General features: G+C 42.3%; 1 protein-coding gene, 1 non-coding gene and 1 pseudogene across 2 annotated transcripts in view; 1 reads left to right on the top strand and 2 right to left on the bottom strand.

The window, feature by feature from the left end:
• The window catches only part of LOC119941733, a 40,523-nt pseudogene that overhangs the window by 10,983 nt on the left and 3,475 nt on the right, over positions 1-26,065 (bottom strand).
• Positions 15,309-15,446, bottom strand: LOC119924572. The gene has a single exon (XR_005449277.1). It is a non-coding gene; the product is annotated as a small nucleolar RNA SNORA7 (small nucleolar RNA).
• The window catches only part of RGS17 (regulator of G protein signaling 17), a 104,253-nt gene continuing 100,512 nt past the window's right edge, over positions 22,325-26,065 (top strand). The window contains exon 1 of the mRNA XM_038771489.1: positions 22,325-22,387. The gene's annotated coding sequence lies outside the window, so the exon portion shown is untranslated. The remainder of the gene's footprint in view (positions 22,388-26,065) is intronic.

The following is a 26,065-nucleotide window of genomic DNA, read 5'->3' on the forward strand; positions in this document are numbered from 1 at the left end:
AAGTCTCCTTACAGGGAAATTTGAAAAGATTTGAATTGCTTGGTTACTGTAAATAAAGGCAGCTGCCTTACCTCCACTAGTTTAATGGTAAATATTCCAGCAGTTTTGACCCAAGGCTGGATCCCTATCAATTTTCTTCAAATGCATAACTTACTGAAGCCACAACTGTAGTTTTGGAAGAAATTATTTAAATAAAATCAACTTCAGCAAATATAGAAGACATTAATGGATTATTTTCATAGAAATGTGGAATTCACTCCATTTATACATATTTATGTAATGCTTAGTATTAGAAAAAGATGAAAAATATCCCTGAGCTAAATAAGGACAGGTGCTTCAGTGTTGTTTGGCATTTTCACTGAAAAGATATTCATCAGAGGTTTTTTTTTTTTTTTGTGGATAAGGTAATCTCAGCCAAATGCTGACCAGGAAGGCATAGAGAAAGTAAAGAGCAAGAGGGAAAATAAAAGTTCAGAGAATATGGAGTAAAGGAGAAGAGGGGTATGGCAACAAAAAGAGAATGCAGGGCTACAGAGGGGAGGAATAATCATTGAACTAGAGGTTTAATAACATCCGGTGCTCATGGTGAGTGTTCAATAAATGCATTCTTTTAACTAAGTATATCAATCAATGGTACTACTGAGCACTTACCCCATGAAGAGCACTGTACTAAGCGCTTGGGAGAGTACAGTACAGAAGAGTTGATAGACACATACCCTGTCAATAAGGAGTTTAACTATGCAATGTCAATACTCTGTATAGAGGTACATTTAATGTAACTACATGATGTATAACATAGCTATAATGTAGGCTGTTTGAGAATCAGAGTGCAAGTAACACTTCAAGAAGGCCATGTCTGTGTTTTACGGGGTTAGTTCCATTGGCAGAACAGTTGCTAATAAATAGACATGAGACTACATTTTCTGAGCTGAGATTATGTCATTATTAGCAAGAGGAAGATATTTGAAGCAATTTGGCATCCTAGGATGCAAATAGAATATCACTCAGGTGGTATGATTGAGATTCAAGTGCTTAGCACAGTGCTCTGCCCACAATGAATGCTCAATAAATATGACTGATCAAGTGAGTGATTGAGATAAATGCCAAGAATTGCATCCTTAGCAGGCAGCCATGTCCATGAAGGCAATGGCCTGAAGTTCAGTTGACATGCAGAAAAAAATTTTTTTCAGGATTTCTCCTTTGGGGAAAGCCAGTGATTAATAAAAAGCATCCACCCTCAGCAACCCTCATTCACTTTAAATGCTTGGACTAGCACATTCGGACTGGAGCACGCTCAGTTCTTGTTCAGGTTCTGAGACTCATAATAGGGACAGCCTAGGACGCTAAGAGGTTTTACCTCCACACTGGCTCCCTTTCCCTCTTATGGTTCTTAAAAAGGATGCAAAATTGGGGTTTTGGCTCACTGCCACTGGTTTCCATGAAAATAATATGGTCAGCGTAAACATAAAAGACCTTGTCAAAGTGTTAGGTTTTGGGTTAGGCATCTAATGATCAACAAGCAATTTGTCTTGCTGTTTAAACTGAAATAGTTCCCTGGTTTAATTTATTCTAGCAGCCTGCTAGGTGGTTTGAAGCTAACAGTGTGCCTCAGGTGTTAATAAAATGTCACTCTCTCCAATAGGCAAAAATATAATGTAAAAAAAAAACAACCTGTAATGATCATTGCTAATCCCACCATATGAAACACAAGAGAATACAACCCTTCAAATGTAAATTTTAAAATGCCCTTTTGCCATATTTCTTTTATTCCTAGAATTGCATGCAAAACCTTCGAGGTGTTTTTCAAAGAAATAAATGTGAAATTGAAGTATAAATAATGAAAAGAGGAAATGAATGTTAAAACATAATATATCCTTCAAAATACAAAACAGGTTAATCAGAATAATAATTGCCTATGTTTTGAATACTGTGTTGTGTATATGTTTTCTGGAACATTCAAGGGCAGGGGTGGGGTTAGGGAGGGTAAGGCCAACGTAATACCCCAGTACAGGTGGTGCTAAATGGAAGCAGTGTGGCTTAGTGGAAAGAGCACAGGCTTGGAAGTCAGAGGTCATGAGTTCTAATCCCAACTGGGCCGCTTGTCAGCTGTGTGACCTTGGGCAAGTCACTCAACTTCTCTGTGCCTCAGTTACCTCATCTGTAAAATGGGGTTGAAGACTGTGAGCCCCATGTGGGACAACCTGAGTACCTCATATCTACCCCAGTACTTAGAACAGTGCTTGGCACATAGTAAGCACTTAACAAATACCAACATTATTATTATTATTATTATTATTATTATCATTATTAGCAAAGAGAGGGACAGACCAAAGTTCTCCAGACACCAAGGATTTCTAAGTTGGGGCTAAACAGCCCAGTGAGCAGATCTCCAAGAGCTACAGGAAATCTATTATATCCCTATTCATTTAGTCATTCATATTTATTGAGCTCTTAATGTGTATAAAGCACTCTACTAAATACTTGGGAGAGTACAATACAGCAATAAACTGACAAATTCCCTGCCCACAAAGAGCTTGCAGTCTAGAGGGGGAGACAGAAAATGTGACTAAATAAATAAATAAATAAATTACAGTTATATACACAAGTGCCATGAGGCTGGGAGGGGAGGTGAATAAAGGGAGCAAGTCAGGGCCATGCAGAAGGGAGTGGGAGAAGGGGAAAGCAGGGCTTAGTCCCCAGTTGGCATTTATCCCCTGACATTGAATTCAGGAATTCAGATGTGTTGGAAACATTTGTCTCTTTTATAGCTTCCCTCTAGACTGTAACCTCATTGTGGCCAGGGGATGGGTCTAACATTCTGTAGGTGCTGCCCCTAGGATCTAGGATCTAGATCTAGATCCAATCTAGGATCTCAGACCTGTTGGAAAAATTTGGCTATTTTATAGCGCCCCTCTAGACTATAAGCTCATTGTAGGCAAGAAACGTGTATCAACTCTAATGCATTGTACTCTCCCAAGCATTTAATACAGTGCTCTGGACACAGTAAGCACTCAATAAATTGGATTTATTGATTATAGGTTCTATTCTTTTAAACGTGGACAGCAAAATTAATTTTAGGGCCATTTCCAACAACCCAGAAAGCAACCCAAATAATTTCACCAAACTTTACATGCTCATTTAGAGAAATCCATGAGTTGAGTTATTTTCTGGCTTGCCGGAAATCTCAAACAATGAATTTTCAGAGGTAAGTACCAAACCCTACATTGAATTTTTTTTAAAAAAACACTCTTACTAGGAGTGCACTTTTTCTTCTGATTTTTGAGGCTTTAATGTTCTTCTTGTACTTCACTATTAAGTAATAGCCACTTCTGGAATTTAGAAAAATCGGTTCAGTCCATAGCTTTTTCATCCAGGACTTTTTGTTTTTGAAACACAAGTGCCTATATAGCAGGTGCATTTAAAGTCTGGAGAATCAAAGAGGGGGCATGTCACTGGCATTGCCTCTTGGCTGAGTCTAACGTAAAAACCGAACAACCGACATTTTCATGCTTCATTTTGTAGGAATTCACTTTATAAATGCTTTGTATTAATGGCCAGGGGTAGAGAAAACCCCTACATCATATTGACAGTGATTTAGGTCAGGAAAATTCAGCCTCCTTGGAGGTTGCTTGAAACATGTTTATTGTGTGTGAATAATTATAACTCTTATATTTGTTAAATGCTTACTGAGTGCCAAGCCTTCTAAGTGCTTAACAACTACTACAATTATTCATCTAGTCTGTAAGTAAGTTCCTTGTGTATTGTCCTCTCCCAAACAATACAGTGCTTTGCACACTGTAAACACTCAGTAAATACCACTGATTGATTGATCCTCCCTTGCACTGTAATTTTTCTGGCAGGCCTAGTCTGTCATTTTTTTACATTCATTCATTCATTCAGTGGCATTTATTGAGTGCTTACTATGTGCAGAGCACTGTACTAAATGATTTGGAGGGTACAATACAACAGAGTTGGCAGACACATCACAATAGTTTTTTTGTGCTGCTTTAGTGTCAGCCTAACTGTTCAACTAAAACAATTCTTCTTGACTGTGAGCCCGTTGCGTAGGGATTGTCTCTATTTATTGTCGAATTGTACTTTCCAAGCACTTAATACAGTGCTCTTTACACAGTAAGTGCTCAATAAATATGATTGAATGAATGAATGAAATCCTAGGATTTATATAGGGCCTTTCTTCCAAAGAACTAAGTTCATTCATTCATTCATTCATTCATTCATTCAGTCGTATTTATTGAGCGCTTACTGTGTGCAGAGCACTGTACTAAGCGCTTGGGAAGTACAGGTTGGGAACATATAGAGACGGTCCCTACCCAACAGTGGGCTCACAGTCTAGAAGGGGGAGACAGAGAACGAAACAGAACATATTAACAAAATAAAATAAATAGGATAAATATGTACAAACAAAATAAATAAAGTAATAAATACGTACAAACATATATACATATATACAGGTGCTGTGGGGAGGGGAAGGAGGTAAGGCGGGGGGGATGGAGAGGAAGGAGGGGGAGAGGAAGGAGGGGGCTCAGTCTGGGATGGCCTCCTGGAGGAGGTGAGCTCTCAGTAGGGCCTTGAAGGGAGGAAGAGAGTTAGCTTGGTGGATGTGCAGAGGAAGGACATTCCAGGCCGGGGGATGACGTGGACTGGGGGTCGACGGTGGGACAGGCGAGAACGAGGCACAGTGAGGAGATTAGCGGCAGAGGAGTGGAGGGTGCAGGCTGGGGTGTAGAAGGAGAGAAGGGAGGTGAGGTAGGAGGGGGCGAGGTGAAGGAGAGCCTTGAAGCTGAGAGTGAGGAGTTTCTGCCTGATGCGTAGGTTGATTGGTAGCCACTGGAGATTTTTGAGGAGGGGAGTAACATGCCCAGAGCGTTTCTGGACAAAGACAATCTGGGCAGCGCCGTGAAGTATGGATTGAAGTGGGGAGAGACAGGAGGATGGGAGATAGGAGAGGAGGCTGATACAGTAATCCAGACTGGATAGGACGAGAGCTTGAATGAGCAGGGTAGCGGTTTGGATGAAGAGGAAAGGGTGGGTCTTGGCAATGTTGCAGAGCTGAGACCGGCAGATTTTGGTGCAGATTGGACTTGAGGGGTGAACGAGAGAGCGGAGTCGAGGATGACACCAAGGTTGCGGGCTTGTGAGACGGGAAGAATGGTAGTGCGGTCAACAGTGATGGGAAAGTCAGGGAGAGGGCAGGGTTTGGGAGGGAAGACAAAGAGTTCAGTCTTGGACATGTTGAGTTTTAGGTGGCGGGCAGACATCCAGATGGAGATGTCCTGAAGGCAGGAGGAGATTCGAGCCTGGAGGGAGGGGGAGAGAGCAGGGGCAGAGATGTAGATTTGGGTGTCATCAGCATAGAGATGATAGTTGAAGCCATGGGAGCGAATGAGGTCACCAAGGGAGTGAGTGTAGATCGAGAACAGAAGGGGACCAAGAACTGAACCTTGAGGAACCCCTACAGTAAGGGGATGGGAGGGGGAGGAGGAGCCTGCAAAAGAGACTGAGAATGAACGACCAGAGAGATAAGAGGAGAACCAGGAGAGGACGGAGTCTGTGAAGCCAAGGTTGGATAGCGTGTTGAGGAGAAGGGGGTGGTCCACAGTGTCGAAGGCAGCTGAGAGGTCGAGGAGGATTAGGATAGAGTATGAGCCGTTGGATTTGGCAAGCAGAATGTCATTGGTGACCTTTGAGAGGGCAGTTTCCGTGGAATGTAGGGGACGGAAGCCAGACTGGAGGGGGTCGAGGAGAGAGTTGGCGTTGAGGAATTCGAGGCAGCGTGTGTAGATGACTCGTTCAAGGAGTTTGGAAAGGAATGGTAGGAGGGAGTTAGGGCGATAACTAGAAGGTGAGATGGGGTCAAGAGAGGGTTTTTTTTAGGATGGGAGAGACATGGGAATGTTTGAAGGCAGAGGGGAAGGAACCAGTGGAGAGTGAGCAGTTGAAGATGGAAGTTAAGGAGGGGAGAAGGGACAGAGCGAGAGATTTCATGAGATGAGAGGGAATGGGGTCAGAAGCACAGGTGGCCGGAGTTGCACTACAGAGGAGGGAGGAGAGCTCCTCTGAGGATACTGCTGGGAAGGATGGGAGAGTAGCGGAGAGCGTTGAGAGCCGGGGGGTTGGAGAAGTGGGGGGGAGTGACTTTGGGGAGGTCAGACCTGATGGATTTAATTTTATTATTGAAGTAGGAGGCCAGATCATTGGGGGTGAGGGAAGGAGGAGGGGGAGGAACCGGGGGCCTGAGAAGGGAGTTGAATGTACAGACTAAGTGCTTTCATATACGTTATATTGCCTAAAGCAAGATTTAAGTAACATTCCTAAGGCTTCTAAGGGAATCAGTAGAAAGGTCAGTACCAACTAAATTAAACTGCTCTGCCTTTCTCTTTTTTTTAAAAAAAAGCAGAGCTTTTTCAAGCATCCCATCCCTCTAGACTGTAAGCTTATTGTGGGAGCTGTAGTGGGTAGTGTTTGGTTGTGCAATGGGAGAGTATGTGTCTACCAACACCTTTAATGTACTCCTCCTAGCACTTAGTACGATGCTCTGAAAATAGTAAGCACTCAATAAATACCACTGATTGAATGTGTCTACCAACTCTGAAGTATTGTACTGTGTCCCTTGCGCTTAGTACAGGGCTCTGCATACAGTAATAGCTCAATAAATACAATTAATTGATTGATTAAATTCTAATACTCAGATCTTTCATGAAGCAGCTTTCAGGAATGAAATTCCAGCATCTCCATTACTGAGGGAGGTGAAGGTGTTCAGAAATCAAATAGTTTGGCAGTAGGACAGTGATCATTTTGGCCAGGAAAGTTGGTCAATCAATCAATGATATTTATTGAGCATTAATTGGTTACAGGACACTGTTCTGATAGTTTGGGAAAGCATGATTAATGGAGTCGATTGTCATGATCCCTGCACTACAAGTGGAGGGATGATGGCCATTCATTAGACTTTTTAAAAAATCCTGACGTGTCGTGTCCTCAGCCTGATGCATGTGACATCACCTGCCTGCACTCATCCGGGAATTCATTCATGCAGTCATATTTATTGAGCACTTACTCTGTGCAGAGCACTGTACTAAGCACTTGGAAAGTACAGAGGGCTGTCAGTGGCTACCCTAGAGGGAGGTGCACCAGCTACCTGACCAGCTTGTTCCAAGTCCTAGTGTGCTAGTTAGTCAGTTAGTTCCTGACTCTTTATTAGGGAATCTTTCCCTACTTTCCCTGTCTCCCAGAATGGATTAACCCCCATGAGAGGACCCAGGGTTGATCTGTCTTGCATGGCACACTAGATGACCTGTGGCATTATTATGCCATGCTACTTATGTTGTCATCAGTCCCATCTCCACAGTTATACCTTGATTCTCAGTCAGTCAGTCAGTCAGTCATATTTATGGAGCACCTACTGTGTGCTGAGTAATAATAATAATAATGTTGGTATTTGTTAAGCGCTTACTATGTGCAAAGCACTGTTCTAAGCACTGAGGAGGTTACAAGGTGATCAGGTTGTCCCACAGGGGGCTCACATTTTAATCCCCATTTTACAGATGAGGTAACTGAGGCACAGAGAAGTTAAGTGACTTGCCCAAAGCCACACAGCTGACAATTGTCGGGGCTGGGATTTGAACCCATGACCTCTGACTCCAAAGCCCATGCTCCTCCCACTGAGCCACAAGTACTGAACTAAGCACTAGGGTGAGTACAATATAATAATGTTATGGACACAATCCCCACCCACAACGTGCTTACAGCCTAGAGGAGGAGAAAGACATTCATATAGATAAATAACATTAAGGTAGGTGCATAAGTGCTGTGGGGATGGGAAGGGTGATGAATAAAGGGAGCAAGTCAAGCTGATGCAGAAGTGGGTGGGAGAAGAGGAAAGGAGAGCTTAGTCCTGGGAAGACATCTTGGAGATGTGCCTTTAATAATGCTTGGAAGGCGTGGAGAAGGTGGGCGTTCCAGGCCAGAGGCAGAATGTGGGCAAAGGTCGGTGGTGAGGCAGATGAGATCAAGGTACATTGAGAAGGTTAGCTTTATAAAAGAAAAGTGTGCAGGCTGGGTTTGTAGTGGGAGAGTAGTAAGGTGAGGTAGGTAGGAGGGGCTAAGGTGATTGAGTGCTTTAAAGGGTTTCTATTTGTTGCCAAGGTAGATGGGCAACTAATGGAGAATCCTTAGGAGAGGGGAAACATGGCCTGAATGTTTTTCTAGAAAAATAATCCAACAGCAGAGTGAAGTATGGACTAGAGTGGGGAGAGACACAAGGCAGGGAGGTCATCTAGGACATACCCCCACAGTGCTCAAATATATTCCTAACTTGTTTGGGCTGTGAATGATATGCTAGATGGCAACAATTTTCATGATGATGATGGTGGTGATGATGATGGTATTTGTTAAGTACTTACTATGTGCCCAGCACTGTTCTAAGCACTGGGGCAGATACAAGGTTATCAGGTTGTCCCAGGTGGGGTTCATAGTCTTAATTCCCATTTTACAGATGAGGTAACTGAGGCACAGATAAATTAAGTGACTTGGCCAGAGTCACCTAGCTGAGAAGTGGCGGTGCTGGGATTAGAACCCATGACCTCTGACTCCCAAGCCCGCGCTCTTTCCAGTAAGCCATGCTGCTTCTCAAATGGCCCCAAAGGTCTTTTTTAGGGAAAATGAGCCACTTCAGAACAACTTGAGATTTAAAGAATTGAGGAAGTAACATGGCCTAGAGCACAAGCACGGCCAAGTCAGAGGACTTGGGTTCTAATTCTGGCTCTGTCACTTGTCCACTGTGTGTCCTTGGGCAAGTCACTTCAGTTTTCTGTGCTTCCATTTCCTCATGTGCAGAATGGGGGTTCAGTGCCTGTTCTCCCTCCTGCTTGGAACTGTGAGCCATTGTAGGACCTGATTATCTTGTTTCTACTCCAGTGCTTAGACCAGTGCTTGGCACATAGTAAGCTCTTAACAAATACCATCATTATTATTAATTATAATAACGAAAAAAATAATGATAATTATGTTACTTGTTAAGTGCTTATTATGTGCCAAGCACTGTTCTAAACTCTGGGGTAGATACAAGTTAATTAGTTTGGACACAGTCCCTGTCCCACATGGAGCTCACAGTCTTAACCCCATTTTACAGATAATCTAACTGAGTCCCAGAGAAGTTAAGTGACTTGCCCAAGGTCACACAGCAGACATGTGATGGAGCCAGGATTAGAATCCAGGTCCTGACTCCCAGGCCTGTGCGCTATCCACTAAGCCATGCTGCTTCTGATGCTTTCATTCTTCTCATTATTATCATTATTGTTATTGTTATTATTATTATCATCATTATTTTCAAGATGAAATGGCCAAAGTCACTAGAAAAAGTCTGATAAGCCAAATTCTAGAGTAGCGAGAACATTCAGCAGGTGACACTGATCTAGAGTATGGGGGTAGCTAGCGCTTTGGAGGATAGAAGTTGAATTCAAAATGACTTTGATGAACATTTGGAGAAGTGCTCCTTACATTAATAGAATCAGATACAGCAGTACCCAAGGGAAGTCTGGACAAGTGCTGGGATGGAGAAAAGGGGAAACTGCTGAAATTCTACGTGGGGACCAACGAAAACTGGTAAATATAGTAGGAAAGGATCTATGTTCACAGTGGACTCCAGGCTGAACATGAACCAGCTAGCTGTTGCTCAGGGAACGATAGTAATACTATTTTTTAAGCATGTATTGTACACAAAGCACTTACAGTATAGTAAGTGCTGAAATAGAATAGGAAGGTAGAACTTAATTGGATTTTGAAACTTTTATCCAACTGCCTTGAGAACACTTTCTTTGTTACAGCCCTTATTTTCCTTCCTTTGGTTTGTGAAAGAATGAATCTGAGAGATTGAGTGGTTTTCTTTTTCCTTCGTTGAAGGAACTTTGAGTACTGTCTTTGATATCTAATTTAGACATTGTATACAGGCAGAGTATCTCCAATTTTATCAGTTGTCTTCTGATTTTCCACCCATTGACTTAGAAGATTCTTGGCTTGGGCATTTGAAATGGCTCTCCACTTTCTAGAGGATTTTGCTTTTGGATTAATTATTTTTCTGGGTTTACTAGGAGTGCACCACCAAATAGCAAAATGACTACAGGCACACCATGATACCTTTTTCTCTAAAAATGAGTCATTTCATTAGTGTAGACATCACCAGCTTGTCTATATTAGCCATGCAGTGTCATTGTCTCAGGTTTTGTGAATGGATTCAGTAAGATACGATAATTACAGTATTTGTTAAGCATTTACTATGTGTCAAGCACTGTATTAAATAAACGTTTATCAGGTTGAACACAGTATCTGTCCCACATTCATTCATTCATTCAATCGTATTTATTGAGCATTTACTGTGTGCAGAATACTGTACTAAGCGCTTGGGAAGTACAAGTTGGCAACATATAGAGACAGTCCCTACCCTACAACAGGCTCACAGTCTAGAAGGGGGAGAAAGATAACAAAACAAAACATGTAGACAGGTGTCAAAGTCGTCAGAACAAATAGAATTAAAGCTATATGCACATCATTAACAAAATAAATAGAATAGTAAATATGTACAAGTAAAATCAATAGAGTAATAAATCTGTACATATATATGCAAGTGCTGTGGGGAGGGGAAGGAGGTAGGGTCTCTCAGTCTAAGTAGGAGGGAGAACAGATATTGAATCCCCATTTTCCAGTTGATGAAACCAAGGCACATAAAAGTTAAGAGTTTTGCCCGAGATCCCATAGCAGGCACATGGCAAAGTAGGACTCCCAGGCCAGTGCTCTTTCCACTAGACCACTCTGATTCCCACTAGACCAGCTGAGCACCCACCTAGCCCATGACTCACTCAAGTGCATGTGATTGTAATCCCAGTTTTAGCAGTCAATTGTCCTACGAGTGGAGATTGAAATTCCTCTTGTTGGGTAGGAAGTGGGCCAGTATCGTGGAGGAGTCTCTTTGCCCTTTTCCCGTTTTTTTTTTAATGGTTTTTGTTAAGCACTTGCTATGTGCCAGACATTTTACTAAGCACTGGGGAAGATTCAAGCCAATCAGATTGCACTTTTGCCATAGACTGGATCCTCAGCTGCCTGAACAAGGACTTTACCTCATGGAACCCTGTGACGGGGGATGGAGATCAAGACCTGCAGGGCAGCAAGAGGGAGGAGAGAGGAGGTCTGGCCAGAGCTTGGGTCACTCAGTGGAAAGAGCATAGGTCTGAGGTCAGAGACCCTGGGTTCTAATCCCAGTTCTGCCACTTGGCTGCTGTGTGACTGTGGGAAAGTCACTTAACATCTCTGGGCTTCAGTTTCCTCATCCGTAAAAGGAGGCTTAAATACCAGTTCCCCCTTCTATTTGAACTGTGAGCCCCATGTAGGACCTGGATTGTGTCCATCCTGATTATCTAGTATATACTCCAGCACTTAGAACAGTGTTTGGCACATTAAAAACACTTAATGAATACCATAAGTGTTATTATTATTATTACTATTATTATTTAGGGAAGCATTTGTCAGAGCTTCAGTAGGTCCCGTTACATTATAACTGTGCTTGACACATTGTAAGCATTTAACAAATGCCATCATACATCTTAGAACAGGGCTTGACACATTGTACGTGCTTAACAAATACTATCATGCCATCATTAAACATGCAACCAAATGTTGAATGATGAAATTTGGGATGGAATCCAAATGACTATTAGAAGCCAAACATCGGGTAAGCCTGACTGTTGGTGGTAGTTGAGATAATTAAAATGCATATAGGCTATTAGGCTGAGTTTTTGCATGCTAAAGAAAATTATTAGTATTCTTTGGAAAAGGCACTATGTTTTAGAAGCATTTATATTGCCAAGTAAATGGCTTGATTTTTGGGTTTTTTGAGCAGCCATGGCTGAAAACACAATAAACAGTAATAATAATAATTGTGATATTTGTTAAGTGCTTACTATGTGCCAAGTACCATACTAATCACCATAGAGCCTCATTTTCAGGCTCTTCCTCTGTCTCCCACCCTCTGATAGTGGGGGAGGGGGTGGTCATTCAAAGCTTAGTCCTGGGTCCCCTTGTTTTTCCCAACTGCACCCACTCCCTTGGAGAACTCATTCACTCCAGTGGCTTCAACTACCTTCTCCTTCTCTGCAGTCTTGCATTTCCTCCTGACTTCAGGACAGTTTCTACCTGGATGTCCTGCTGATACCTCAAACTTAACATGTCGAAACAGAACTCCTCACCTTCCCACACAAGCCCTGTTCTGTCCATGTCTTTCCCATCACTGTAGACAGTATCATCACCCTCCCTATCTCAAAAGCCCATAAACTTGGTGTTTTCCTCGACTCATTCCCCTCATTCCACTCACACATTCAATCTGTCACCAAATCTTATTGATTCTACATCGAATCGAGCATGGGCTTTGGAGTCAGAGGTCATGGGTTCAAATTCGGACTCTGCCAACTGTCATCTGTGTGACTTTGGGCAAGTCACTTCACTTCTTTGTGCCTCAGTTACCTCATCTGTAAAATGGGGATTAAAACTGTGAGCCCCCCATGGGACAACCTGGTCACCTTGTAACCTCCCCAGCGCTTAGATCAGTGCTTTGCACATAGTAAGTGCTTAACAAATACCATCATCATTATTATTATTACTACATTTGCAACAGCACTAAAGATCCATGCTTTTCTCTCCATTAACACTGCTCCTAGGCTGATTCAAACACTTATTCTATCCTGCCATGACTACTGCAGCTGCCTACTTGCTGACTTACCTGTCTCTCCTTACTCCAGTCCATATTTCACTCTTCTGCCTGGATCATTTTTCTAAATGACAGTCCTCAAGAACCTCCAGTGGTTGCTCATCCACCTCCGCATTAAAAAGAAACTCTTTACCATCAGCTTTAAAGCTCTCAATTAGCTCACCTCCCCCTATCTTATCTCACTGATATCACTTGGCTTCTTCAGTGCCATCTTGCTCACTGTGCCCTGATCTTGTCTATCTCACTAATGATCCCTTTCTCACATCCTCCCGCTGACCTGGAACTCCCTGCCCCTCATATATGCCACATCACCACTCTTCCTCCTTCAGTGCCTTATTCAATCAATCAATCAGTGGTATTTATGGAATGCTTACTATGTGCAGAGCACTGCAGTAGTGCTTGGGAGAATTCAACTGAATTAGCAGACTCGTTCCCTGCCCAAAAAGAGCTTATGGTCTTACAGTCTTATTAACCAATCAATGGCATTTATTGAGCACTTACTATGTGCAGAGGGTCACATCTCCTCCAAGAGGCCTTCCCTGATTAAGCCCTCTTCCCCCCAACTCCGTCTCCCTTCTGTGTCATCTGTGCACTTGGATCTGAACCTTTTGGACATTTGGTTTCACCCTACCTTCAGCCCCACATCAGTTATTTATATATATGTAAATTATTTCTTTATTGTTAATGTCTGTCTCCCCCTCTAGGTTCTAAGATCACTGTGGATGGGAAATGTGTCTGCCAACTCTGTTGTTTTGAACTCTACCAAGCACTTAGTATAGTGCTGTGCACATAGTAAGCACTCAATAAATACAACCAATTAATTGATCGATAGATAGATAGGTACAAGATAATCAGATTGGAAATGGCCCCTGTCCCACATGATGCTCACAGCCTGGGGTGGGGGGGAGCATTTAATTCCCATTTTACAGATGAGGTAACTGAGGCCCAGAGAAGTTAAGGAGTTTGCCCAAAGTAACATAGCAGGCAAGTTACAGAGTTGGGATTAGAACCAAGATCCTCCTACTTCCAGGCCCAGCCCCTTTCTACTAGGCCACCCTGCTCCTTCCAGTAGTTCCAAAGTTGTTCTAATTTGCAAAATGTAAAGTAAAAATAGAGACCAGATGAAAGCAGAAAGAGTAGAAAGGGATTTCAGTACTAGCCATACTGTGGTTGATGACATTCTATGGACTGTCAATTTAGAAGAGTGCCAAGAGGTGACTGTTATGTATCCCACTCTGGAAATTGAATTATTGAACCCAGGGGAGAGAAGGTTCAAGGGAAACCTCTTATAGGGAAGGAAATTGATTGATATGGGTGATGGCGATGATAGAGCAAGAGGGAACAAATGTAAACTACAACAGATGTTAATTAGCCATCAAGATTTTTTTCTTAGTATGAGTGCTGTGAGGCTATATACCATCCAAGTTGGGTAAGTATTTTAACATTAATAATAGTAATAATTTTGGTATTTGTTAAGAGCTATGTGCAAAACACTGTTCTAAGCACTGGGGAGGATACAAGGTGATCAGGTTGTCCCATGTGGGGCTCACAATTGTAATCCTCATTTTACAGATGAGGTAACCGAGGTGCAGAGAAGTTAAGTGACTTGCCCAAAGTCACACAGCTGACAAGTGGTGGATCTGGGATTTGAACCCATGACCTCTGACTCCCAAGCTCGTGCTCTTTCCACTGAGCCACGCTGCTTCTTACATTAGAGTAAATCACCCTCTTTGTGGAATGAGTACCCAAAGTGCATTGAAATTATAGTTATAACAGAGTTCTATTTGTGGACTTTGGGTCACCTGAACACCTCTAGAGTTCCTTTTCAGGTACATTATTCCTTGAAATTCAGAGGAACATGACCTGTTCTGACCATCTGACCAGATGGACTCTAAAATAGAAATGATTGGGCAAATGTCCATATTCTCTGAAAGCTAATGTGGACATGGCCCAATTCTTTGACTGTCTCCTCATGAATGGGTCTATATCAATGTTAGTCATTCTCATCTTTACTAGGGATATGTCTGGTTTTGAGAATTAGATTGTAGGCATTAATTTCTAACTACAGTCCTGGTGAAATTTTAGGGATTATTATAGATCAGTGAACAAAGGCTGTGTCTAGTTCATTATGACTTTGTTGAACCTTGTTGCACTGTGGAGTTGTTTAGCATATTCTCTTTCTTCTGTCCTTGCTGTTCAGAGGAGATTGAAGAGATTTTTAAAAAATCATCAGTATGAAGAAGACATATTTTTATTTCAGAGATGAGACTATAGTGTTAAATTATAGTTTTTGTTGCTGAATATACTTGTCTTATGCTGTCACATTGTCTCTGACCCATAGAGACACCATGGACACATCTCTCCCAGAACACCCCACCTCCATCTGCAATTGTTTTGGTAGTGTATCCATAGAGTTTTCTTGGTGAAAATATGGAAGTGGTTTACCATTGCCTCCTTCCAGGCAGTAAGCTTGAGTCTGTCTCTGCCCTCTACTCTCTCCCATGCCATTGCTGCCCAGCACAGGTGAGTTTTGACTTGTAGCAGATTGCCTTCCACTAGCTAACAACTGACCAAGCTAGGAATGGAATGGGTATGCCTCTGCTTGACTCTCTCTCTCATAGCCAGGACTGGTAGCATACTAGAAACTCTCCAGGTACAACCCTGAGAGGTGCTGAATTTACTACAAAAATTAAATATTTTCAGTTTGATGGAAGCATGTTGGGATCAAACAGTTTGTGTCTTTGTCTAGACTTATTTGAAACCTAGGTAATTCATTCAAAAGGGGGAGGACGGAGTCTGTGATTCAGTTCACTCTCGATTATCTACATATGGATTATACTGCAAGTGGAATATCCGCAGCAGATTTTTGAACTCTCCCTGCTCTGCACTTGCCTTCACCTAGCCTCTTCCCTGGTTAGGCAGATACAATTCACAACAAAGGTTCCCCCAGCTTCTCTGACTTGGCCCACCTCTCAGTTGGAGCGCAAACCCTAAACCATCTCCCTTATTCTGCATTACCAGTCACTTATATAATCCACAACCTTTCTCCTTATATTTCCTTTTAATGACATTTATTAAGTGCTTACTCTGTGCTAAGCACCGGGGTAGGCACTAGGTAATCAAGTTGGATATTGTCCCAGTCCCATATAGGGATCACAGTCTTAATCCTCATTTTACAGGTGAAGTAACTGCAACACAGAGAAGTTAGGTGACTTGCTCAAGGTCACACAGCAGGCAAGTGACAGAGCTGGGATTAGAACCCTGGTGTTTCTGACTCCAAGATCTGTGCTCTATCTGCTAGTCCACACCGCATGTATTATTAGCTTGGAAAATTGAGTGATGGCTGTGCATTCATGTAACATCAGGCTCTGGGCTCAATCTGCATTTGCCCTGGTTTGTAAAGGTTTGCAAAGACACCAGGAGTATTCTTTAGCCCTGTTAAGTGAAGGGTGAGAAAGGCATACAGGGTGACCATGTATTTCAGAATGATTAGACATGTGGGGGAAAAGTGTAGCATTAGGGTGCTCTCTGATCAGCTGAATTTAGGTAGCCATACATAGGTGCACAGAAGAGACAGCTCTTAAGACACAAGTAAAACCTCCTGTGTATGTCTTAGATTTGACAGTTAGGAGATCCCAGCAGAAGATAGATCAGTCAGTCAGTCTCACTTATTGAGTGCTTACGGTGTGCAGAGCACTGGACTAAGCAATTGGGAAAGTACAATATAACAGACATCCAAGCCGTCACCAAAACCTGCCGGTCTCAGCTCCACAACATTGCCAAGATCCGCCCTTTCCTCTCCATCCAAACCGCTACCCTGCTAATTCAAGCTCTCATCCTATCCCGTCTGGACTACTGCACTAGCCTTCTCTCTGATCTCCCATCCTCGTGTCTCTCTCCACTTCAATCCATACTTCATGCTGCTGCCCGGATTATCTTTGTCCAGAAACGCTCTGGACATATTACTCCCCTCCTCAAAAACCTCCAATGGCTACCGATCAATCTGCGCATCAGGCAGAAACTCCTCACCCTGGGCTTCAAGGCTGTCCATCACCTCGCCCCCTCCTACCTCACCTCCCTTCTCTCCTTCTACTGCCCAGCCCGCACCCTCCACTCCTCCACCACTAATCTCCTCACTGTACCTCGCTCTCGCCTGTCCCGCCATCGACCCCCGGCCCCCGGGCCTGGAATGCCCTCCCTCTGCCCATCCGCCAAGCTAGCTCTCTTCCTCCCTTCAAGGCCCTGCTGAGAGCTCACCTCCTCCAGGAGGCCTTCCCAGACTGAGCCCCTTCTTTCCTCTCCCCCTCGTCCCCCTCTCCATCCCCCCGTCTTACCTCCTTCCCTTCCCCACAGCACCTGTATATATGTATATATGGTTGTACATATTTATTACTCTATTTATTTATTTTACTTGTACATTTCTATCCTACTTATTTTATTTTGTTGGTATGTTTGGTTCTGTTCTCTGTCTCCCCCTTTTAGACTGTGAGCCCACTGTTGGGTAGGGACTGTCTCTATGTGATGCCAATTTGTACTTTCCAAGCGCTTAGTACAGTGCTCTGCACATAGTAAGCGCTCAATAAATACAATTGATTGATTGATTGATTCCCTGCTCACAATGCGGTTACAGTCTAGAGGAGTAGATAGACAATATAAATAAAGTACAGATAGAATACATAACAGATACAATAAATAAATTACAGATGCAAAGGCAGATCAAACTGACAGGTAACCATTGGAAAGAGCCTGGGCTTAGGAGTCAGAGGTCATAGGTTCTAATCCTACTTCCGCCATGTGTCAGCTGTGTGACTTTGGGCAAGTCACTTAACTTCCTGGTGCCTCAGTTACCTCATCTGTAAAATGGGGATTGAGACTGTGAGCCCTACGTGGAACAACCTCATGACCCTGTATCTACCCCAGCACTTAGAGCAGTGCTCGGCATATTATTATTGCATTATTATTATTATTATCAGTATCATTATTATTATTATTATATTGCCCCCTAAATCAGAAAATTGAAAAGGTCTGATCAGATGGGTAAATGTGTAGAGAGGAGTTTGGGGAAGATTATCGCTATCTCACTGTTGGGAGAAAACAGCAGCAGATAGGCCTTCTTGGATCATGGCAATTAAGGAAATGTTTGGCCTCTGAGCAGAGAAATATCTATGTGCCTCTTTCACTCTAATGGAAAGAGCATAAGCCTGTAAGAAGGGCCTGAGTTCTAATCCCCCGCTCCACCACTTGTCTGCTGTGTGACATTGGACATCACTTAACTTCTCTGTGTCTCGGTTATTTCATATGTAAAATGGGAATTAATCCTCCTCCCTCCAATTTAGACTGTGGGACAGGGATTTTGTCCAACCTGACTCTCTTGTATCTATCCCAGTACTTAGTACAGTGCCTGGCATATAGTAAGCACATATAAGTAACAAGTATTCTCCCTTATATTGTGCTCTCCCAAGCATTTAGTACATTGCTCTGCACACACTAAGTGCTCAAAAAGTTCATTCATTCATTCAGTTCATTCAATTGTATTTACTGAGCACTTACTGTGTGCAGAGCACTGTACTAAGCTCTTGGAAAGTACAATTAAGCAAGTTACAGACAATGGGCTCACAGTCTTCTAGAAGGGGGAGACAGACAACAAAACAAGTAGACGGGCATCAATAGCATCAAAATTATCATTGACTGATTGACTAACAAGGAATATTTCAAAAATATCAGGACACCAAGAGATAGCTTCGGAAAGTGTGATAGGCTCTGCAAATGGCAACTGTGGAAATTCATTACGACTCAGTCAAAATGTAGGATGGGTTGTCAGTCAGGTGACACTCCATTCAGCCAAACCTACACCCAGGAAGAGATTACCCAGTGGTAGATTTCCCAATGGGTCCCACAGGCCCTAACCTAAAGTGCAAATTTGGAGGAGTTGGTCAGAAATGACAACCCCTCCAGGAGGCCTTCTCTGATTAATCTCTATTTTTTTAATGGTATTTGTTCAGCATTTACTATGTGCCAGGCACTGGACTAAAAACTGGAGTAGAGAGAGGTTAATCAGGTTGGATTGTCCCACATGGGGCTCACAGCCTTAACCCCCATTTTCCAGATGAGGTAACTGAGGCACAGAGAAGTGAAGGGACTTGTCCAAGGTCACACAGAAGACAAGTGGAGGAGTCAGAATTAGAATCCGGGTCCTTCCGATTCCCAGGCCTGTGCTCTAATCACTAGACCACACAGCTTCTATTATCTCACCTCCCCATCCTGCTTCCCAAACCTAATACTACTTCAGGACTTTTACTACTTCAGGACTTTTACTACTTCAGGACTTCTGCACTTCGGTACTCACCCACACCCCACAGCACTTTATATTCTGTTATTTCCTCCCATCTGTAGTTGATTTTCATGTGGGCTCTCCTAGTAGACTGTAAACTCCTTGAGGGCAGGCATCACATTAATAACAATGATGGCATTTGTTAAGTGCTTACTATGTGCAAAGTACTGTTCTAAGCACTGAGGGGGGGGGATACAAGGTGATCAGGTTGTCCCACATGGGGTTCACAGTCTTAGTCCCCTTTTGACAGATGAGGTAACTGAGGCCCAGAGAAGTTAAGTGACTTGCCCAAAGTCACACAGCTGACAAGTGATGGAGCTGGGATTAGAACCAATAACCACTGGCTCCCAAGCCTGTGCTCTTTCCACTGAGCCATGCTGCTTCTCACTAACTCACTCTGTTGTTCTGTCCATAAGCTCTTAATAAAGTGCTCTCTGCACATAATAGTCTTTAAGCTCATTTTGGGCCGCCATTTTCCAACCTCTGTTTTATTCTTCCAAGTGCTTAGTATAGTGCTCTGCACACAGTAAGCACTTAGAAATACCAGTGCTCGATTGATTCAATAAATACTATTGTTTGAGTGATACTGGAAACAAATTTTCAAAGTAAAAATTTTTATATGAATGATATAAGGTACTCGATTGCAGTTTTCAGAATTGCATTTCTGCCCTACAAACTGTCAGAATACACTGAAACAAAAAGAGTTTGCTGGGCACAATTTTGTACAATTCCTTGTAGGACTGTGGAGGTGCAGAAGGAAAGTGGTTATTTTTGAAACAATGCAATTTTTCAATATTTTGGGACAGTACTAAGCTCAGTACCTATGAGAGACACATTGACATATTTATTCCTGCCTACACCCATAGATAGGATCTCATTATTGGCAGAAACAGTTCATGAGAATATTCAGATTTCTAGTCGAGGCAGAACTGAAATCGAGGAACTGAAGGGGAAATAGGAAATTGGTTCTTCCAGCACTTGTTGCCTAGGAACTCCATTTTTCAGAACCCAGAGGCCTACATTTCACAGAATTCCCCGGGAATGAGAGCTAATCAGCTAACGGGGCAGAACCTTTAAATCTGAAGAGGGAATTATTTTTTTATGGCATTTGTTGTGTACCAGGAACTGGGCTAAGCACTGGGGTAGATACCGGTTAACTGGGGTGGACACAGTCCCTGTCCTACACAGGGCTCACAGTCTTAATCCTCATTTTACAGATGAGATAATTAAGGTACAGAGAAGTTGCCCAAGGTCACACAGCAGACAAGTGGCAGAGGAGGGATTAAAGCTCAGGTCCTTCTGACTTCCAAGCCACAGCTCTATCCCTTTTCCTTGTATGTACTCTCTTCCTGCCTGCCAGAACACATTCTAGTATCCTCACCTACTGTCCAGGCAGAAGAATACCTACACTCAGAACTTTGCATATGTATCAATCAATGGTATTTATTGAGCGCTGACTGTGTGTAGAGCCCTGTGGGGAGCACTTGGAAAAGTACAACAAAGTTAGTAGACACTATTCTCATCCACAAAAACAGTCTTCAGGGGGAGGCAGATACTAAAATAATCAAATTTCCCTTATCTGTAGTTAGTGGGGTTAGTTAGGGGCATTAAGGACTTAGAAAGTCCTCTTGAAAGAAATGTGATTTTAAAGGTGTTTGTGTATGTATCAAAGCCTGAATAATTAATTAGTGGTATATAGGCAGTCAGTTCTAGTTTAGCTTTCTTCTTCTCTCATATTTCATCCAACTAAATTTCTGTGATTTGGGAGCACTGGGAAACGTTTGATATACAATTATTTTTTTTCTCAAGTTCTTCCTCATTTTTCCTGGCAGATCAATTAAAGGAAAATTGCAGTCTTGGGCCTTGGAATTTTGACCCAAGACATTTGAAAGAGTCTGGGATTGAACAGTCATCACTATTAGCGTCACCTTAAACAATGAAGAACACATTTATTGGAGGAGCGGAAGTATGTGGGCTGGATTGTAGTGGGAGAAGAGCAGGGCTAAAGTAGGCAGGAGAGTTGATTCAGTGGCTTAAAGCCAATGGTAAGGAGTCTCTCAAGTTATATTAAAAGTGGATAATGGAATATCAACTACATTATGTCGAAACTACATTATATCAACATTATAACATATCAAAACTATACATGAGCTCATCTCTAAATTAATGTCTGTCTCCCCCTCTAGACTGCAAGCTCATGTGGGCAGGGAATGTAACTGTCTTATTGTTATACTGTACTCTCCCAAGCACTTAGTATGGTGTTCTGCACACAGTAAGTGCTCAGGGAAGCAGCATGGCTCAAAGGAAAGAGCCCGGGCTTGGGAGTCAAAAGTCATGGGTTCAAATCCCGGCTCTGCCAATTGTCAGCTGTGTGACTTTGGGCAAGTCACTTAACTTCTCTGTGCCTCAGTTACCTCATCTGTAAAATGGGGATGAACAATAATAATAATAATAATAACAATAATTTTGGTATTTGGTAAGCGCTTACTAAATGCAAAGCACTGTTCTAAGCACTGGGGAGGATACAAAGTGATCAGGTTGTCCCATGTGCGGCTCACAATCTTAATTCCCATTTTACAGATGAGACAACTGAGGCACAGAGAAGTTAAGTGATTTGCCCAAAGTCACACAGCTGACAAGCAGCAGAGCTGGGATTTGAACTCATGACCTCTGACTCCCAGGCCCATGCTCTGCCCTGCTTGGGGCAATCTGATCACCTTATGTCCTCCCCAGTGCTTAAAACAGTGCTTTGCACATAGTAAGTGCTTAACAAATGCAATTATTATTATTATTATTATTATTAATAATAATACGATTGACTGACTGACTCTAGACTTCAAGCTCATCATGGGCAGGGAATATGTCTGCTAAATCAGTTGTACCTTCCCGAGTGCTTAGTACTGTGACCTGCGCATAGTAAGTGCTCAAAATTATGACTGATTAATTGATCACCTCCGACAATGAGGAACTGATCTGTGTACCCAGACACAACAACTGGGAGAGCACTAATTAGGAACCTGGAAGCAGCAGCTTACAGAAAAACACATGCAAAACACCTGAGAGAGCAGTAGCTTGATAAAGCAAGATCAGAGGGTCACACCCCTTGCCTTCTGGGTAATTAGGAGTGTGCTGGGTAGGGATTGGTCTCTTGGCCAGTAGAGAAAAGCTCCACTCATAATTTCTACTGAATGCAGAGAGAAGGAAAGTGAGGTAGTTGAAGCTGGCTTTTGCTGCTTGAGGTGCATTCTCATCTTTGTTCCAACCTGAAGGATCTTCACAAGGTAATGTAGTGGTCTTTATCAAACTATACCAGAGGGGAGAAGAACTCCAGGGTGGGTTAATTTGGTGATTATCTCAATTTGGAGTTTGGGGAGGGGGGATTTTAGTCAATGTTATTCCCTAGTTCTGCTCCTTGCAAAACTCTCAAATGGTGCCTGACTTGTTAATCAAGCAGCATGGCTTAGTGGAAAGAGCATAGACTTGGGAGTCAGAGGATGTAGGTTTTAATCTGTGCCTCATTTACCTTATCTGTAAAATGGGGATTAAAACTGTGAGTCCCACGTGGGACAGCCTGATTACCCTGTATCTACCCCAGCGCTTAGAACAGTGCTTGGCACATAGTAAGCACTTGACAAATACCACAATTATTATTATTATTATTATGTATTATGGTCTGGTGCTAGACTTGAATCCTTTATCTGCTGTGGATGGTTTTGAACATAGAGTTGTCAGGAGTTTCAGCCTTAGTTTGGTAGTACACAACAAACCAGCCTCAATTTTTATCCGATTTAGGGGAGAAAAAAACTACATCAGTACCCAATACTTAGCCCTTGTTATAAAAATGAATCCCAATGAGCAAATAGCATTTCTTTCTTCTCTTTAAGATAAAGTTTAAAAGATAACTTTTGCTAAGTTGTCATAAACCAAATAAGCTTTTACTCCCCAATTATTAGGGACTCTTTATTTGTCCAGTTTTCACAATCATCACAACATCCCTGAAGAGATGAGAATAAGCACTTTATCCTGTTTCAAGGTGGAGAAACGGGCCCAGGGAGGCCAACAGACCTGAACAGTTAGTAAGCACTTAGTAAATGTTATCATTAATGGGGAAGTTCCTGAAGGTACAGTGTAGAAAGTTTGAATGGAGGACTGTAGACTGTGAGCTCGCTGTGGCTAGGAAACATGTCTACCAGCTCTATTATAGTGTAATTATCAGATTGTACTCTCCCAAGCACTTAGTACAGTGCTCTTTAAACAGTAAGTGCTCAAATATGATTGATGACTGACTCAGCTCAGGTCTATGGCCCAGGAGGTATGGGTTTGGACTAATCTTGCTTGGTGTTGATCCTTGTGGAGTGTTTACTGTTCACTCACTTCAGCGCCAGTCTCAGGTGAGCTGGGCCAAGGCTGTCCTTTTTTTAATAGTATTGATTAAGCACATACTTTGAATCAAGCACTGCTTTAAGTTCTGGGATAGATATAAGCTAATCAGACCAGCTACAATCTAAAGAGGAAGAACAGCTTCCTCCCTTCAAGGCCCTGCTGAGAGCTCACCTCCTACCGGAGGCCTTCCCAGACTGAGCCCCTTCCTTCCTCTCCCCCTCTCCATCCCCCCATCTTACCTCCCTCCCTTCCCCACAGCACCTGTATATATGTTTGTACATATTTTTTGACTCTATTTATTTATTTAATTTATTTGTACATATCTATTCTATTTATTTTATTTTGTTAGTATGTTTGGTCTCTGTCTCCCCCTTTTAGACTGTGAGCCCACTGTTGGGTAGGGACTGTCTCTATATGTTGCCAATTTGTACTTCCCAAGCGCTTAGTACAGTGCTCTGCACATAGTAAGCGCTCAATAAATACGATTGATGATGATGATGATGATGAAGAACAGGCATTGATTTCCCTATCTTGCAGTTGAGGAAACTAAGGCACAGATAAAGGGATTTGTCCAAGGTCACACAGCAGGCAAGTGGTGAAGCTGGGATTAGAACCCGGGTCTTCTAGCTCCCAAGCCGAGGAAAGGAGGGCTTAAACAGAGAAGGCCTCTGGAAGGAAATATGCCTTCAATAAGGATTTGAAGTGGAGGAAACCAAAGCTGGGTCTCCTGTGGAATAACACTTACCAGGCCTGACCTGTAGCAGATTTGAAACTGACACTCCCCTTCAAAAAACCAACTGTGTCACCCAGTTTTCCCAATCTGATTAGTTTTTCCTCCAGAAAAGCTTTTAGTAGCAATCATGATTACCTCTCCTACTTTTCTCCCACCCACACCCATGTCTTTCAAAACCCCAAAGCTTATTGACCATCAAGATTTTCGAAGTGAATAGGCCCTTTGGCCCTGGGGCAGAAAGGACCTTTCAATAGGGCACCTATTGTACATGATATGTAGCAATGAGGTGAAGACCCACATCTGCCTGTTCCAGGCTGGTCTTCATTGGGAAGCCCTAGGCATCCCGGCTAATCTCTGGTGATTCTGGGAGGCTAGTTTATCTTGAATGACTCAGAGGGCCTAATCCAGCTCAAGATTACCTGTGAGTCTCCTCTATGGTGAAGAGGACTACCTAAACTGCTCTAAATATCTCTGCTTCTAATAAAGACTGATCCCCTTCCTGCTCTGTGCCATGGTAGTGGGTGTGTCTCTGGGGACTGAATGGGGGTCTCAGGTGAGCACCTGAATTACCCCTGACTAATTAAAAGCACATGGAAGACAAGTATGGAAAGCTTTTAGCAAATACCCACACTCCTTTGCAAGAGGTTGGCTGTCTTTGTTGTTCAAGGAATTTGAAAATTCCTAGAACCTGAAACTAAATGTCAAGAATAACGAATGGTGGGAAGATGGGAAATGTTTGCAGAAGTTTAATGTAGACCGCTCAACCATATTCTATTTTCTTTGGGGATTGGGGGGTGGCAGGAAGTGTGGTTTGCTTTGGTCTAAATCCATAAAGATGGGGGACAATAAATGAATCAGTGGGATCTGGGGGAATGCAATGCTGGCCTGTTAGACTACTGTACAGCAAAGAGATTTGCAAAGTTTTGTGGACTGCAGGCTGTCATAGACAAAGGCTAACAGCTTCTGATGGAAGGTTCTAGAGTGTTTAGGGCAGTGAGAGATTTAAAGAAGTGAATGGTGAGGAGAAGCAAACCCATCTAGATATTAAGTATTCTGAAGCAGACTGTGAATAGAAATAAATATGGGATACTTAAAGATAAGTACAAGAGTTTGCTACACAAGTAACTGAATTGTTTCAAGTCAAAATTGGAGAGCATTCATTCAGTAGTACTGATTGCTTACTATGTGCAAATCACTGTACTAAGTGCTTAGGAGAGTGCAATATAACAGACACATTCCCTGCCCACAACAAGCTCACAGTCCAGAGGGGGAAAAACTCCAGATATCCAGTCTCTATTTGTAAATACATCCAAATTTTACCTTTTGGTGCATGATAAGATTCATGCTTCTTCATGTTGTATACCTGGAGTTTATGATTTTTCAAGAAATAACAATTTTTAAGTGAGGAGCCTATTTTGGCCTCGTTACAGTGGCCTGTACAGTTTGGTTTGATTAGCATTGTTGTTTACAAAAAGATAAATTTCTCCTAAAGGCTGCAGATTTTTTTCATATTAGACAACTGCCAGCTATTGCATATTAGTAATAAAAACAAAATATTTTTGCTTCATTTTTTGATTAGTTTAGAATCCAGGTATTTATTTACTAAATGGCATATTTCAGAGATTTAAAATGATAGAACTCAACATCTTATTCAAAAATACATTTGGGTGAAGTTGTGTAAGTGTTTGAATTTGGAATATATATACATATATATATTAGAATATTTATATATTCCAAATTCAAATACACACACACATATATATATATGTGTGTGTGTGTGTGTGTGTGTGTGTATATATATATATATATATACATATAGAAAAATCTCATATTGGAACATACC

The sequence above is a fragment of the Tachyglossus aculeatus genome, chromosome 2 (assembly GCF_015852505.1).
Source record: "Tachyglossus aculeatus isolate mTacAcu1 chromosome 2, mTacAcu1.pri, whole genome shotgun sequence".
Lineage (NCBI taxonomy): Eukaryota > Metazoa > Chordata > Mammalia > Monotremata > Tachyglossidae > Tachyglossus > Tachyglossus aculeatus.